Consider the following 15,333-nt stretch of genomic DNA (forward strand, 5'->3'; position numbering starts at 1 on the left):
AACACCCACTTCTACACCCTCAGCAACATTATGCCTGAGAAAGGCATTTCTGGCCCAGACCACAAATAATGCAAGTTATGTTCCTAGATGTTCCACCTCCTCCCCAAGTAATATCACTCACACACTTCCAGGGGAATCGTGCATGCGTCTCTTTCTAAAAATTCTCTGGCAAACATATACCCGAAAGCAAGTGTCTGCTGCGCAGCTCCGCGCCCGCAGGATGTCTCTAGAGACACCCTTCCACGTGCTTCTAACCGCTGATCCATGTCACCACATTTCACAGGGCCCACTTACTACTGTCTTCTATCTCTCCCCAACTATCTAACCAACAATTGTTTATTGAGCATCTAATATGTTGGAGATTCTGCCAACATAAAAGAAAGAAGAAACTGTCTACTTCCTATTTTCTTCGACTTGTGTCAAAATTCCCTGGGGTCTGTGGTAAGCAGAAAAATGTCCCCCACCCACCCAAACACATTCATGTCTTAATCCTCAGAACCTGTGACTATTTTAGGTTCCGTGGCAAGAGACAATTACTGTGGCAAATGAAATTAAGATTGCTAATCAGCTAAGCTTATGCATTTACCCCTGTCCTACTTACTTAATGTCATTCCAATGGAATTGGGGTGAACCAGGAACTGCATACATGTGTTCGGTACAGCTTCTTGAACCATAATGAAAATATATATATTAAAAATAATCATAATCATAATAACTTCAGTAATCAATACTGGCGAAGGGGTAGTAAAATTGGCATCTCTATCTATTCTTGATAGAATTGCCAACCGATAAGGTAATATGATTATATATATGGACATAAATAACAAAAACATCTAACACCTAATTTCTTCATTCTTTAGAAATAGACCTAATAAAAAGACCTGGGCCTCTGAAACCTGTCTCTGTGACAGGATCCGCCCGCTTTGCTGGTGTGGACTGGTCCATAGCAGCACCCTGACCGAGCCAGGCTGGGATTAAGGTAGGTCTCCAGGACCTTTCCTCCTGGAACTACATCCAATCCCTTGTTACTTACTGTCAGATCCCAAAAGTTTGGGGAACCTGTGTCCCCTCTTGAGGAAAAAAAACAAAAACAAAGAAACTTGACCAGCAAATGAATGAAATGAGGCTGAGCACTGAGCCCCAGGAAGAAAGCGTCAGAGAAAACTCCGGGCATTTAAGTCCCTGGGTCCAGCCATCCAGATGCTCCTTCCCTTCCCATGGTTCCATGTTTACAATCGTTTTCATCTAATAAATTCTCTTTTTATTTCTAAACTAGTTAATGTCACTTGAAAAAAATTAGGCCCGGAATCATATTTGCTTCAAAAGTCATTAAAAAGAGATTTCTAAATTTTTACTCACTAATTTCCCTTGTAGAATTTTCTCCTAATAGTCAAAATTCTGAAAGATCTATGTGCATTAAAAAGATGCATTACAACATTTATCTCATTTGTAACAACGGAAACAAAAAATAAAGTCTAGATAGCCAGTTGTATGGGGATTGTTAAATAAGTTATTTTATTTTCATATGTTTTCATATGTTTCGTATGTTTGAGAGCACTGTGTGTCCATTGAGTATGGTACCTTTACTTTTGTTTTCATATTTTTGCTGCTATAAACATAAGTAACATTTATAACACTAAGCTTTAAAAAGTCAGGGTAAATTACAAGTATAACGTAATTACAAGTACTCTAAAAAATATGCACTGGAAAAAAGTCTAGAAGGAAATAAAACAAAATTACAGTGTGAATAATACATGCTAAACCTTCTGGCACCATTTTACATTTTTACAGCAAGCAATCATTGGAAAATTGTTACAAAATTAATAGTTATCAATTGCATAAGTGAAGAAAGTGGCCCTTTCTGTCTTTCTCCCCTCAGAAGTACAGAAAGTGGAAGGGATAATTGGACCATGTGGTGTTATAAATATTACATTCGAAATTCTTAATCAGCATGTAAAGATGAAAATCATAGTTAGTTCACTGCTCTTTGGTATCCAGTTAACCTATTTGTGTTTTGCAGAACCAAAATGCAAATTGAGATCACTACCGGATGAGGTTCCTGTTATCACGCCTTTATTGTTTCTTCGTCATGCACTTAACCACCTAGGATGACCAGTTTTCGATGTTCCATAATCATTCCACTGGAGTAATTACATGTTCTCCACTTTCTTAAACAGTTTTTCAAAGGAAGCAGAAATTCAACAACTTAAGCCAGTTGTCTTTCACCATGTGCTTGCACAACTGAATAAAATCTTCTCTTCTTTTAAGAATTATTAATAACTTCCAAATTATTGGAAAATTCTTAAGAATTATTTAATATTAATTCAACATGCTCATCATTGTAGTAAAAAAGGAGAAAGAGAAAAATGAATCCCTGTCCAGTAATTAATACTTGTGACTCATTCCCCCAGAACAGACTAACAAAGGAAAATGCTAGACAACTTTTCAAGAGACTCAAATTACTGCTCTAGAATTATTAAGGTAGTTATTACAGGTTAATTGAATATCAGTTGATTATACAAAGGAACACTTATGAGTCTTTTCAGAGCGCAAGGATTAAATTCATCAAGCAGCTAGCTATTCAGGTAGCATTTTTTTTTTTTACTTCTACCTCCACGTCTTGCTGGTCTATATATGACTCAGTTACTCAAATCAGTTAATACATATCTATTTAGTGCTTACTATATGCCATGCACATGCCAGATATCCAGAGGAAGGCACAAGAGGAATTTCCTACTTGGATGGATATGACTCTCCACCATCCTCCGAATTCCCCACTTGCATTCAGGATCTCACAAAAACCAATACTCACACGCCCCTTCATGGCGGAGCCCGTGGCACCTGTTATGGGCAGATGAGAAACATGTTTGTGGACTTAGCCCCTGAAAAATACCTCTGATTTCTTTGGGAAGCTTTTCTTTCTCAATGGGCTAAAAATAAACATTGGTTCAGCCTTGGGCTGCAGAATACCATGGTCACCCAAAGTCAGGCTTCCCAATGCAAGCGAAGCGGAAAGCTACCACAGTGTGGAGAGCTTCCAAGAGCAGCAGCTCTTTCCTCCTGTTCTTCTGTCAGGTCAATATTATGTTAGGTCATCAAGAAAATCCTGCATCTTCTTCTAATAGCCATCTCTTTCTCTCTCCCAAGGAAATGGATTGTGCCTAACAAATTCCTCATTTATGTCAACTAGGTTAGAATATTGAACTGGGGTAAGATTGAGAGACTGAAATTGGGAACAAAGTAAGAAGAAGAAGGTCAACTAACAGCCAATTATAGAAAAATATACACTAAGATATCTAACTTTATATTTATCAAATGTGATGAAAAGATTTTAACTCAGAGACAAACTTGTTTTAATATTCTGTAAGCTCTGTGGTCTGTTACGCTGCCCATGAATATGATGGAAACATGGAGATACTCGTAGACATCATTGCCACCTCCAGTAAAGAATGCACCTCAGAATAACGCCAGCAGAGCCCAGACATAAAGAGACAAGGTCCTAACGACAAAGTTTGCACGACTGCTTCATCATAGCAAGCAAGTCAAATAGAGCGCAAGCAAGATGGAAGTCACAACCTTTTATAACCTAATCTCGGAAGTAGCAACCCATCACTTTTGCCATATTCTGCTGGTTAGAAACAAGTCACTAAATCCAGGGAACACTCCAAGTCAGGAGATTGCACAAGGGTGCGAATACTTGAGATGGGTATAATTGGGGGCGGGGGCAATTTACAAGCTGCCTACATAAAACAAAAAAGCATACTGAGTTCACATAAGATGACTGGTTTCGGAGGAAGAAGACCACTTCATCAGAACTGAGCAGGAGAGAAAGATATGGGTGCAGATGGAAGTAGTGTTATCATTGGTGGTGACAGGTAGCAAGATTAGGTCTGGTGAAATTTTTTTAAATCTCCGTATAGAATGAGGCAAAGTCACCTGCTGAAGAAGATATGGTGGCCTTGGGGGCAAGAGGAAGGTATAAAAGAGCCACCTCGAGGAGTAGAAAAGAACACCGACCAAAAAAAAAACAAAAAACAAAAAAAACAAAACAAGAAAAACAGTAGAACTACCAAGCAATGCCAATTGGAAGTTTAAAATAACTTGAAAGTAAAAACCTAGTCGGCTCAATTGTGTGATTTTTTCACCGACTTTCAGCTGCCAAGGTAGTAGCTCAGAGAAAGTAGCAAGAGAAATATGCCAGCTCTGGGGTAGGAAAAACTTTTCATCCGTGTGTGAGCGCAGCCAAGAAGTAATAGTGTGAATTATACTCATTTATATTTCTCTCCATCTGATTCTTCAAACCCACCTTGCTCAGCAGGTATCTTTTTACTGAGCAGGCCAACAAATTAAATAGCCTGGTGTGTGAGTTTTTGATACAGCTCTCTTGGACCTGTAGTGCATGCTGAATCCTTGATTTTATTCCTCTCCGTACCCTGTAAAACTGCTCAGTGGGAAAAACTCTCCAGGACTTCAAAGGAGATGTGTAACATGGAATAGACCCAGGAGCCCTGTCTGCACCTCGCAGATAAATATTGATGACAATGACCTTCAAAATACTGTTAAATCTTTCATTCTAAAAATGACTGTTTAATCTAGTTAAAAATTCCTAAATAGGAACAAAACTCAAGGACCTCGGACTTAAGGAGGATTTTATGAATTTGACCTCAAAAGCAAGGGAAGTAAAAGCAAAAATAAATGAAGGGGACTACATCAAACTAAAAAAAGCTTCTGCTCAGCAAAAGAAATCATCAACAAGGTAAAGAGACAACCATCTCAATGGGAAAATATATTTCCAAGCAACGCCTCCAATAAGGGACTAATATCCAATATATACAAATAACTCATATGACTCAATAACGACAAAAAAAAACACAAACAATCCAATCAAAAAATGGGCAGAAGACCTGAACAGACACTTCTCCCTAGAGGACATACAAATGGCCTACAAACATATGAAAAGATGCTCAGCATCGCTAGCTAATAGGGAAATGCAAATCAAAACCACAATGAGATACCATCTCACACCTGTTAGAATAGCTGTTTTCAAGAGGACAAGTAATAACAAATGCTGGAGAGGATGCAGAGAAAAAGAAATCCTCATACACTGCTGGTGGGACTGCAAATTGGTACAACCACTATGGAAAACAGTATGGAGGTTCCTCAAAAAACTAAGAATTGATCTACCATATGATCCAGCAATCTTTCTACTGGGTATTTACCCCAAAGACTTGAAAACCCATATCCAAAAAGATATTTGCACACCGATGTTCATAGCAGCATCACGGTGGCCAGTACGTGGAAGCAACCGAAGGGTCCTACGATAGATGATTAGCTAAAGAAGCTGTGGTACATGTATACAATGGAATATTACTCGGCCATAAGAAGAGATGAAATACTACCATTTGTGACAACCTGGACGGTTATCGCAAATCATGCTAAGCGAAATAAGTCAGACTGAAAAAGTAGCAAATCACATGATATCACTTGTATGTGGGATATAAACCTAAAAGCAACAAATAAACAGGACAAACAGAGACTCAGGGACATGGACAATGGACTAGTGGTTACCAGAGGGTAGGGAGTGGGGGAGGAGGGGAGAAGTAGACGGGATAAAGGGGGTCAAATATAGTGGGGCTGGGGGAGGGTGAAGTGGGTAAAGGGGATCAAGTATATGGTAGCTGAAGGAAACTGGACTTTGGGTGGTAATTACACAATAGAATATATAAATGTCAAATTATAACGTACACCTAAAAATTGTATAATTGTATTAACCAGTGTTATCCCAATAAACTTAATTTTTAAAAAAATAGAAAAAAAAAATAAATCTAGTTAAAATTTCCGATAACAAACATATACCACTTATGAAATAATAGACTCTGGTACACTTTGCAGATACCCAGAATTTGGTTGGTCAGTTGGTCGGTCGGATTTAAATTCAAAGAAAAAACAAGCCACATAAATGTAGCAAAAACAGCATCCCTCCCCACCATATGTACATTTGTATTAGTCAGCTCACGCAGCCATAACAAAATATCACAGACTGGGGGGCTTAAGCAACAGATATTTACTTCTCACAGTTCTGGAGGCTGGAAGTCCCAGATCAGGGTGCCGGTGTGGTGTGGTTCTGGCTTGCAGGTGACGCCTTCTCGCTGCATCCCCACCTGGCAGGAGAAAGAGAGCTCTGGTGTCTCCTTTTATAAAAAAACTAATCCTATTGGATCAGGTCCCCTCTCTTATGGCCTCATTTAACTTTAATTACTTCCTTACCCCAAATATAGTCGCACTGGGGATTAGGACTTCAGCATATGAATGCGGGGGGCACATACATAAACATTCAGTCCTTAACAACACTCCTCCTGAAATGACCAACTTATCCCAGTTCGTCTAGAACTTTCCTAGTTTTAGCACCCCAAATGCTGGGATATCCCCCCATCCAAGGGGAGGGAAACGAGGATGGTTGGTGATGTGCATTTACCTGAACCCTCCCAGGAGTGGTCCAGGAGCAAGGCTGCCCCTGAGAGATCTCATGATAGGTCCGATCTCTTGATAACTTCTGATGCTCAGCGCAACCCAAGCTCTTTCCTGGAATCGCCGGCACTTTAAGCAACGCTGACTGACTGTTCTTCCTAGAAAGACACCTTCTCACAGCCTATCACCATTTGCATTTCAGAGTAAATCCAATCCATCAAAAAAAGACTTACTGGATGCTTCTTTGTACAGTACAGTACCAGACATGGCTGTAGACATTGAAGTAGGAGAAAGTGCTCCTGTCCTCAAAGAATTTATTTGTGAATAGAATAAAATTCTTTATGGAAAAAAGGTCAAGCAATAATAAAACTAACATGACAGCACAAGCATTAAAAAAATCACAGGGCAATATGATTAACTGCAAAAGTGTTTTTAGGAAAAGAATGGCTTTTAGAGTCAGGAAGTTTTGGAGTGTTTTTACAAAACAAAGGTAGCATGTTTAATGATGTGCCACCATGGGTTGAACAAAGCAGAGGAGAGGCATGGATGTCACTTTAGACAATTTTCCAAGCTTTAAAATTGTGAACACAGGCTTTCAAGCAAGACACAAAGAGCCCCAATGTCATTGCCGCTGTGAGCTACTGGTTGGAAAATTTGTCAAAATGTCCATTCCCTCAGCTGGAAAATTGAGATAATCTACCTTTATCTTGGAGCCGGTTCAGAAAATCTCACAAAACGAGGCTCATATCACTTACCGCATTACCTAGCATATGTCAAGTACTCGATAAATAATCGCTATTATGATTTGTGTAATTATTAATATGATGATGGCGTGTATTATTTCTTCTTTCCTCCACACTTCACAGCGGCTCTAATCTGGAAAGCCTGGTGCAATTCGAATTTTATATTAAGTCACAAATGCTGCTTCACTGTCCCTGTAGATTTAAAAGGAGCAGAGGCGTTTTGTGTGTTCTTGTCTAAATGCATTTCATTCAAAATGCTCTTCATTGGAGATTGCTAAATGAAGGTCATGTGTAATGCAAAAATTAGTATGACCAGCAATGCATTTAAATTATGTTTGCAATCTTGTCCCACCCCCTTGGCTATTGTGTTAGTTCTCTATGCTGCATAACAAGCTACTCCCGAAACGTACCGACTTAAAACAGCATCTGTTTATTATCTCACAGCTTCTGTGGACCAGGGATCCGGGCAAGACTTCATTGCATCCATTCACGTCAGGCTCTCTCACGGGCTGTAATCAAGAAGTGGCCTGGGCTGTGGCCATCTTATAGCTAAAAAGACGAGGGGGGCGGTGGGAATCTACTTGTAAGCTCATGTGATTGCTTTCGAGATTCAGTTCCTCACAGACAGTTGAACCTGGGATCTCAGTTCCTCACCACTGCTGGCTGGAGGCCACCCTCAGCTCCCTGTCATGTTGGCCTCTCCATCATGGCGGCTTGCTTCACCAACTTGTTCAAACTGAGAAGGCAATAGAGTCTACTAAGCAACATGGAAGTCACAGTTCTTTGTAACCTATTCATGGAAGTGGCATCTGCTCACCTTTTCCATAGTCTGTTGGTTGAAAGCAAGTCACTAGGCTCAGCCTTGCTCAAGGGGAGAGAAAAACATAAGGCCGTGGGACCAGAAGGAGGTGACCACCGCAGGCCATCTGAGACGCCTGCCTGCCACAGCTGTCTCTTAGAGGCTCTCAATTGCAACTTGACTAAAACAAAGCTGAATAACACCAATAACAATGAGCAACACACTTGTGCCACAGAATGCACAGGGTCAAAGAAACAATAGGCAGGAATGTGTGCCTTCCTCCTGAGGTAGCCATCCCGCTGATTTGTAGTATTAGTCAGAACTAGCCTACTGTGCTGTTTCCTACAACACAGCATGTTCTACTTCCTTAAAACTGTATTTTGTACCTTCAGTATAATCTGAGTAAAGTTGGGTTTGGCTGAACTGAGTCTTACTAATTTGAGGAGTATCACAAGCGTTATTGAAAGCACCGTGATCAAGAGAGCATGTCCTCCTGGAAACTGGGGAAAACTTGTCCCAAGTCACTGCAAGTAAATAAATTAGGTTATATGTTTTGGGCCAATGACTTAACCTCTGAACCTCAGTTTCTTTTCTGAAACATAAGTGCTGTGCCAGATCATTACTCAGGCTCCTTCCAGCTCCAAAATGGCTCCAAGATTTTACAATTAACTGTTAGCCACAGGCTGCTGGGTGATAAAGAGCCTTTGCTCAAATCCAGAAACCACCTACCAAGGAAGGTACAGCCCCTGGGAGTGAAAACAGAGGGCAATGTTGTAACTCAGAGTTTCAAAATCTTCATCTGCAAAGCAGAGCTGAGTTTTGTCCCTCATTTTGCCACCCAGGAAGCTAATGAAAATTATCAACGCCTTTCAGGGATTGAATGAGCATCTGGCAACAACAGAGCACATCAAACACTGCTAAAGACCCAAGCGTGGAGGGAGCAGGGGGAAGGGCTGGTAGGTATTTCTAATGGAGATGGGCACTGAGCCAGTGGGACATTCTCCCAAGAAGACCTGCAGACTGGCATCAGTCAGTAACGGGTACAAGACGAATACTCATTGACTGAATGAATAAGAAAGCTATTCCATTTTCTGTATGCTGGACATGACGTCTGTTGTCTTTCCGGTGCATATTCACAAGTAGCCAAGTATGTAAGAGGCACAAATATCCCTTGGCATATGTCATTGCCCATTGACTCACTAAACCGAGAACTGCCATGCAAGCCTATAAGAAAGAACCGTCTTCAGTAAGTGGTGAAGTTGGAACTGGAACACAGCAAGTGAGATTAATAAGAAGTTTAATGTTACCAGGCTACAACCTCTAGACTAGAGACAGTGGCATCTATTGGGGTCCTTAGCACCTGAGTTCTTGGCTACACTCGCTTTCCCTAGACAATGCTTAGATGGGTGAGCCCTGTCTGCCTTGTGACTCTCCTATTATCAGAGTCTCCAAGCAGGCGGACCTTCCTTTCAGAAGGCCCAGGTTAACAGATAGTGAGTGAAAGAATGCTTTCGCTGGGTTAGAGGGTCCTAAGAGCCATTTTGTCTTTTTAAAGACTCCTTTCTATAATATTATTCTAATCCTATATCAGCTGATTTCGGAGTTTAACTCTCCTTGGGAAATCTTTTTTCTCAAGTTCTAAGGGAACAGGAAACGGTAGTCCCCAAGTGCCAAGAGTAGCACTGGCGATTCAGCACCGACAGTGAGCCGGCCTTCTGAGCAAGTCTGAGGTCTTTTATGGGTCGCAAAACCAGAAAACAGGAATCAAAGCACAGGGACCCTGTAATGTCCCCTTCTCCCAGCTCAGAACATCTCATTGATAAATGGCTCCATTTGGCAGCAAACATGGAAAGAGAGCGAGACAGCGATCTTCAGGCATAAAATGTATACAGAGTCGAAGTGTGGCCACGCATCCAAACGACCCCATATTTGAGCTTTCTCTATAATGAAAAAGAATCTATATGAAAAGGGTAAAAATATATTTTCCTCTCCAGTTTAATTAGACTTATAATTACTTTTCTTAAATGCACATAAGCAATAACAGCTAATGTAAAGTGGATCTTGTAATAAAATTTTCATAGGATGTCTTTTTTTTTTTGGTCTATGAAATTACATAAAAATGTGTCTGATCCTTTTGCTGGGACCATTTGCAAGCCTGGGGGCAATTACACAAAGTGTATGGGAGTCAGGGGCACACATCCCCTAATGGCAGCTTGGCCGTGAGCCAGGCTTTAAGTCAAGCCTCAGGGAATTCCAATTTAAAAGTCAGCTGCATTAGAGGGAGTGAATCAGTTTGGAGAGGAGATCGCCTTTCGTGATTTATTCCACCCGGGGCTTTCAGTCCATTTAAAACATGACCTAGTCGAGTTGCATCTTTGAGGGAACAGGCCCGCATAAAATGAGGTGAACCAACAGTGACCAGAAAGGAGAGACTTGATTAGAGTTTGAATTATGTGAAAGCACACAGTTTTCTCTAGACATCCATCTTCGAGTACCCCAGAATCTGCAAGAAGGAGCTACATTTTCAACCGTCGATATGAAACTTGTGACTGGTGGGTCCGTTATTGCCAAGTATTTTTAAGGTAGTAATTCCTTAGTGAAAAGTAATCATTTAGTATTAAGAATAAACAGATGATTTAAAATATTAATATTACTGGTACCTACGATCTATGAGAAAGCTCTGCTTATGCCAAAAAAGAACTCTGAATCTTCCTCCTCTGTGTAACCCTGAAGAATTTTCACCAAGACTTCCAATCTTAGGAATTATCACCAGTTTCCTCTGGCGTATGCCTCTGATATCTTTTGTCTCAGCAGGAGATACATGAGCGAATCGGTAAATCTTTTCAAAATATATATATTCTTTAATACTCAATTTTGATTTTGAGAAAAAAATAGAAGTTACAGTTCTATTTAGAATAAAGTCACTTAGAAAATAATATTTCTGTAAAAAAAGAAATCTACCTATAAATGTATTTTTCTTACTAATATATTTGGTAGGATAAAATAACACCATGAACTTCGAGTCCATTTCCCACTAGTGTCTTCATTTTTCTATTTTATTGCATTCCGCAGTGGTTTTGCAACCAGCTATATCAAGAGTTTCCAAGAGGAATATAAACAAAGCCTCTGCGGTGACTCAGGCTAAAACACATGAATATGACTGGGGAACAAATATCTCTCCGGAGCTATCCCAAGATCAATGGTTGTGCTAAATTCCAGATCTCAGCCAAGTTCTTTCTGGCAAATACATCAAGTAATAAAATCTACCTACCAGAAAGGAATCAGAAAGACTCTTCTACCTTTAGGAAAACACCAACTCCATCCCCATACTAAACTTGTAAGTAGTATAGTTACCATCTTGTGTCGACACGTGATGAGAAAACATTCTGTGATGTAATCGCAGCTTTTTCTCGGGGTTCTATGGCCTCTCCTGCAACTCAGGTATGGTACTCTATTTTCACTGCCTCAAGAAAGGGATAATGAGGGTCAGCGTCACTCATTTGTTCATCTATTATTTTTCTCGACAATATTTATTGAGCACCATCTGTGTGAAAACACTGCCCTAAGTACTGAAATAATCTTTATCTTCGTAGACTTTTACATTCTAGTGAGGAGAAGTCAATGCACAAGCAAAATTTTTAAAAAGGACCAGCTACGGAAAATGCCGTGAAGAACAACAAAGCCAGATAACAGAATGAAGAATAAATGATCCAGAGGCAGGCTGATATCCTCAGCTTTAGAATTTCAAAAGCCTGGGTCCAGGCTTAAAAAACCTTAGAAGCCATATTCAGACGGAGGCTATTTTTTTTTTTCCTCTCTCTCCAAGATGAGATGAAGTTTGCTCAGATGAGAAAGAGGAGAATAAAAGATTCAGAGACAAAGAGAACTCGAAGCCGAGAAGGCGCACTGGGTCCTGCTCCCCTCTCCTTCCTATCCCCAAAAGGACACATAGACTAGGGATCTAGACCTACTTCCTGGAAGGGCCTAGATAGGTCTTGGAAAAATAGGAGGACCCCAGATTTGACTGACAGTGTGCCAGCACCGTGAGGGAGGAGCAGAAGAATGGGATGGTTACACAGGCAGGAGGTAGGTCCAGGCAGCCTATTAGATTAACAGCCAAGAAGGCCTGGAAGAGGTACAATCTGAATGAACGAATGACCAAAAAGCAGGCAGGAATGAGTGTCCCCAGCAAAGGGTGATGTGGATTGAGGATGGGAACAGCCAGACCCCTCCGATCCCCACTGAGGAAAGAAGCAAAGCTGGAGACTATGTTCAGCCACCAATAGCCAATGATTTAATCAATCGTGTTTATGCAATGAAACTAAGATTAAAACTCTGAAACGACAAAGCCCAGGAAGCTTGTGGCTTGGTGAATGCATCCACCTGCCAGGAGGATGGTGCATCCTGATTGCATGGGGACAGAGGCCCCAGCACTTGGAATCCTTCCAGACCTCTCCATCTAGCTGTGCACTGTATCCTTTATAATAACTGTAATCTTTCCCAAGTTCTGTGAGTTGTTCTAGTAAATTATTGAACCTGAGAAAGCATCACAGAAACCCTTAAATTTGTAGTCATCCAGGCAGAAGTACAAGTAGCCTGGAGACCCCATGTCCAGCTGGTGTCTGAAGTGGGGGCACTCTTGTAGAACTGAGCCCTTAAACCAGGGGTTCTGTGTGAGCTCTGGGTAGTTAGTATCACAACTGAATTGAATTGTTGGACACCCAGCTGGTGTTGAAGAATCAGTCGCTGTTAGGAAAAAAACACACAAGAACACATTTCAATTCCAGAATTGCTGTCCATCTCCACTGCTGCCATTCTACTCCAGCCCACCTTCTTCTCTCTCCTGGACTTCCCTAGGTCATAGGCCCCTCACTAGTCTTTTTTGCTTCTCCAGTTCACACTCCACCAGCATTGAAAAATATAAATCGCAAAATCAAAAACTCTACTCCTGCAAGTCAATGCAACTGTCTTTACCTGGTTGTCACAACTCGGTTCTGAAGTGTTGCGGAAAAATCTACCTCTTTCAGACTGTGGATGGAAATAGCTGTGAAAAAAAAAAATGATACTGGTATCTTCTATTTGTGCTGAAACATACTGCTTTATTTTTACAGCCCATGTCTTTCATGAAGATCCGAATTATTGAGGCAGTCTTGTTTTGCTTTTCAAAGACATTTTGCAGAAATTTGTCACTAATGTGAATCTGGTTTTATCTACTCGATTCCGTATAGATTAAGTAAATACATATAATAAATTTTAAAAATATATATAAATCACAGTATGTCACTCCTTACTTAAAATCTTCCACTGGCTTCCTATCACACTTAGAATAAAACTCCTTCTGGCTTTCAAGGCTCTCTGTGATCTGGCCCCTATCTACTTACAGAACCTTATCACGTACCACACCCTCTTACTCATTAAGTCCTTTCCAGGTGACCTTCTTTCTGGTTTTCTGCTTGTTAAATCTACCACTCTTTTTCTTGCCTTGGGGCTTTATGCTTAATACTTTCTTAGCCTGATGTGTTCAGCCCTCCTCTAAGAGACCAGTCTGAGCGGTTATTCAGAATTCAGCTCAGAGATGCCTTACTGGACCACCCAAATGGGGATAGAGATTCACCATCGCAGCAGGCTGTTCTAATTCCCTGCATTCCTCATCAGCATCTGACACAGTTTATGTTTATCTATCTGCTTATTGTCTAACTACAGCCACCAGAATGTTAGCTCCATGAGAAATGGGACCTGGTCTGCCTTATCCATCACTCCATCGCAAGTGTCCAAAACAGGGTCTGACCCACTTGGCCGACTGATGAAGATTTGAAGACTGAGCAGCAGACGAAGAAAATCTTCTTCACTCAGGAGGTGTAAGACAAGGGGCTTCCCAAAGGCTGATATGACTGAGCAGATAACAGCAGAGATTACAATTACTCTCCACTAATTCTGTGCTGTAGAGTCTGACTGGTGATAAGGGCTCATGCTGGGAATGAAACTGTTTCAAGGATTTGCCCCATGAAAAGGGCTGTTTATTAGAGCATCAGCAAATATAAACAACTTTTATAAAACCAAACAGGAGGGCCAGCACCAAACAAGGTCACTGGCAGGTTTTCTTGCTCAGTACAGTGCTTTCAGCTGCTGTTCCCATGAAAACCATTCATTCTGCCAGGCAGTCAGCCTCCTGTCTCCTTGGGCACTAATTGCTCTGCCTGGTTAGGCAATTTAAGCAAACGCACCACTCACAACATGGCATAAGGGAAGGGGAGAGAGGAGGTCTGGCTTTTCAAAAGTACAAATTGTTCTGATAAAAAGAAACCACAGAAAATTATTTCAAGAGAAGAGAATGCTTCTAAGTAGGAACACATGCCTCATCTGAGACCAAGAAGGGGCTTCAGCCTTCTAACCTCCGTGTTCTCCAGAATGTTCTAGCGGGAAATGGAGAGTTATGGCATTTCTCGAATCTGACATCTGAAATTCTAAAGCTTTTCCTTAAACAGATTTGATTGCCATCCCCTGGGTCTGCTTGCTATTTAAAAGCAAAGATACAACTTCATGTACGATTTCCATATAAATATGGCCAGTAGCTAATGCCAGTGATTAACTGTATATTTTGTCTCTGCTCTAAATGAATCCATCCCATAAAGGACATCTCAAATTTCCACAGGGAAATCTATGTACAGCGTGTAAAATAGCCATAGCGTTTTATCCAGTAATTCTACAACCAGAAATTCATTCTGAAAGGAAACAATAAGGAATGCAGACAAGGATTTAGTCTCAGCAATGTTCAAAATCCTAAAACATTCTAAACAACCAAAATGTCCATCAACAGGGAAATAGTAAAGAAAAATTATTGAGCAAGACTGTGCTGGAATGTTACATAGTCGTTAAAAATTATTTTTATAGGGACCTTTTAAAAGCACACTTGTGCTTTAAAGAATTCCACCATGCTCTCAAAGGTTCACAGAAATACCGGTTAATCCTAAAGAATTTCTGGATTCTTCATATCCTTTCTTTTTCTTTTTATTTCTTCTTTTTTTTTTCCTTTTTTGAAATCAGAGGTGCTGACATACCATGGTGTTAAAACAGAAGAAGTTGGTTGGAGAGGAGAGTGTAAATCTACACACACACGCGCGCACACACACACACACACACACACAATTCTCCTGTCCTTGGAAGAGAGGAAGTATGGCAGAGTCAGAGTTTTGAATGTTTCTTCCTGCCATCTGCTGAATCTACACTTTTAAGCTATTTCTTAAGCAGCTGCCAGACAGCTGTTTCAGCCTCCTGAGATAGGTAGAGTGTAAAAAAAAGAAAAAAGAATAAAAACTCTGCAGA

The 15,333-nt window shown here is 40.7% G+C and overlaps 1 long non-coding RNA gene across 3 annotated transcripts; it reads right to left on the reverse strand.

Moving 5' to 3' along the window:
- Positions 1-5,877: 5,877 nt before the first annotated feature.
- Positions 5,878-10,816, reverse strand: LOC120586242 (uncharacterized). 3 transcript variants are annotated; one of them, XR_005648651.1, is made up of 4 exons: positions 10,675-10,816; positions 7,622-7,760; positions 6,476-6,626; positions 5,878-6,161 (listed from the first exon to the last, which is right to left on the reverse strand). It is a non-coding gene; the product is annotated as an uncharacterized LOC120586242 (long non-coding RNA). The 3 variants fall into 3 exon arrangements; XR_005648652.1 differs by lacking the exon at positions 6,476-6,626; XR_005648653.1 differs by lacking the exons at positions 5,878-6,161; positions 6,476-6,626 and adding an exon at positions 6,649-7,403.
- Positions 10,817-15,333: the final 4,517 nt, after the last annotated feature.

This window comes from Pteropus medius, unplaced genomic scaffold (assembly GCF_902729225.1).
Source record: "Pteropus medius unplaced genomic scaffold, Ma_sr-lr_union100, whole genome shotgun sequence".
In the NCBI taxonomy this organism is placed as follows: Eukaryota; Metazoa; Chordata; class Mammalia; order Chiroptera; family Pteropodidae; genus Pteropus; species Pteropus medius.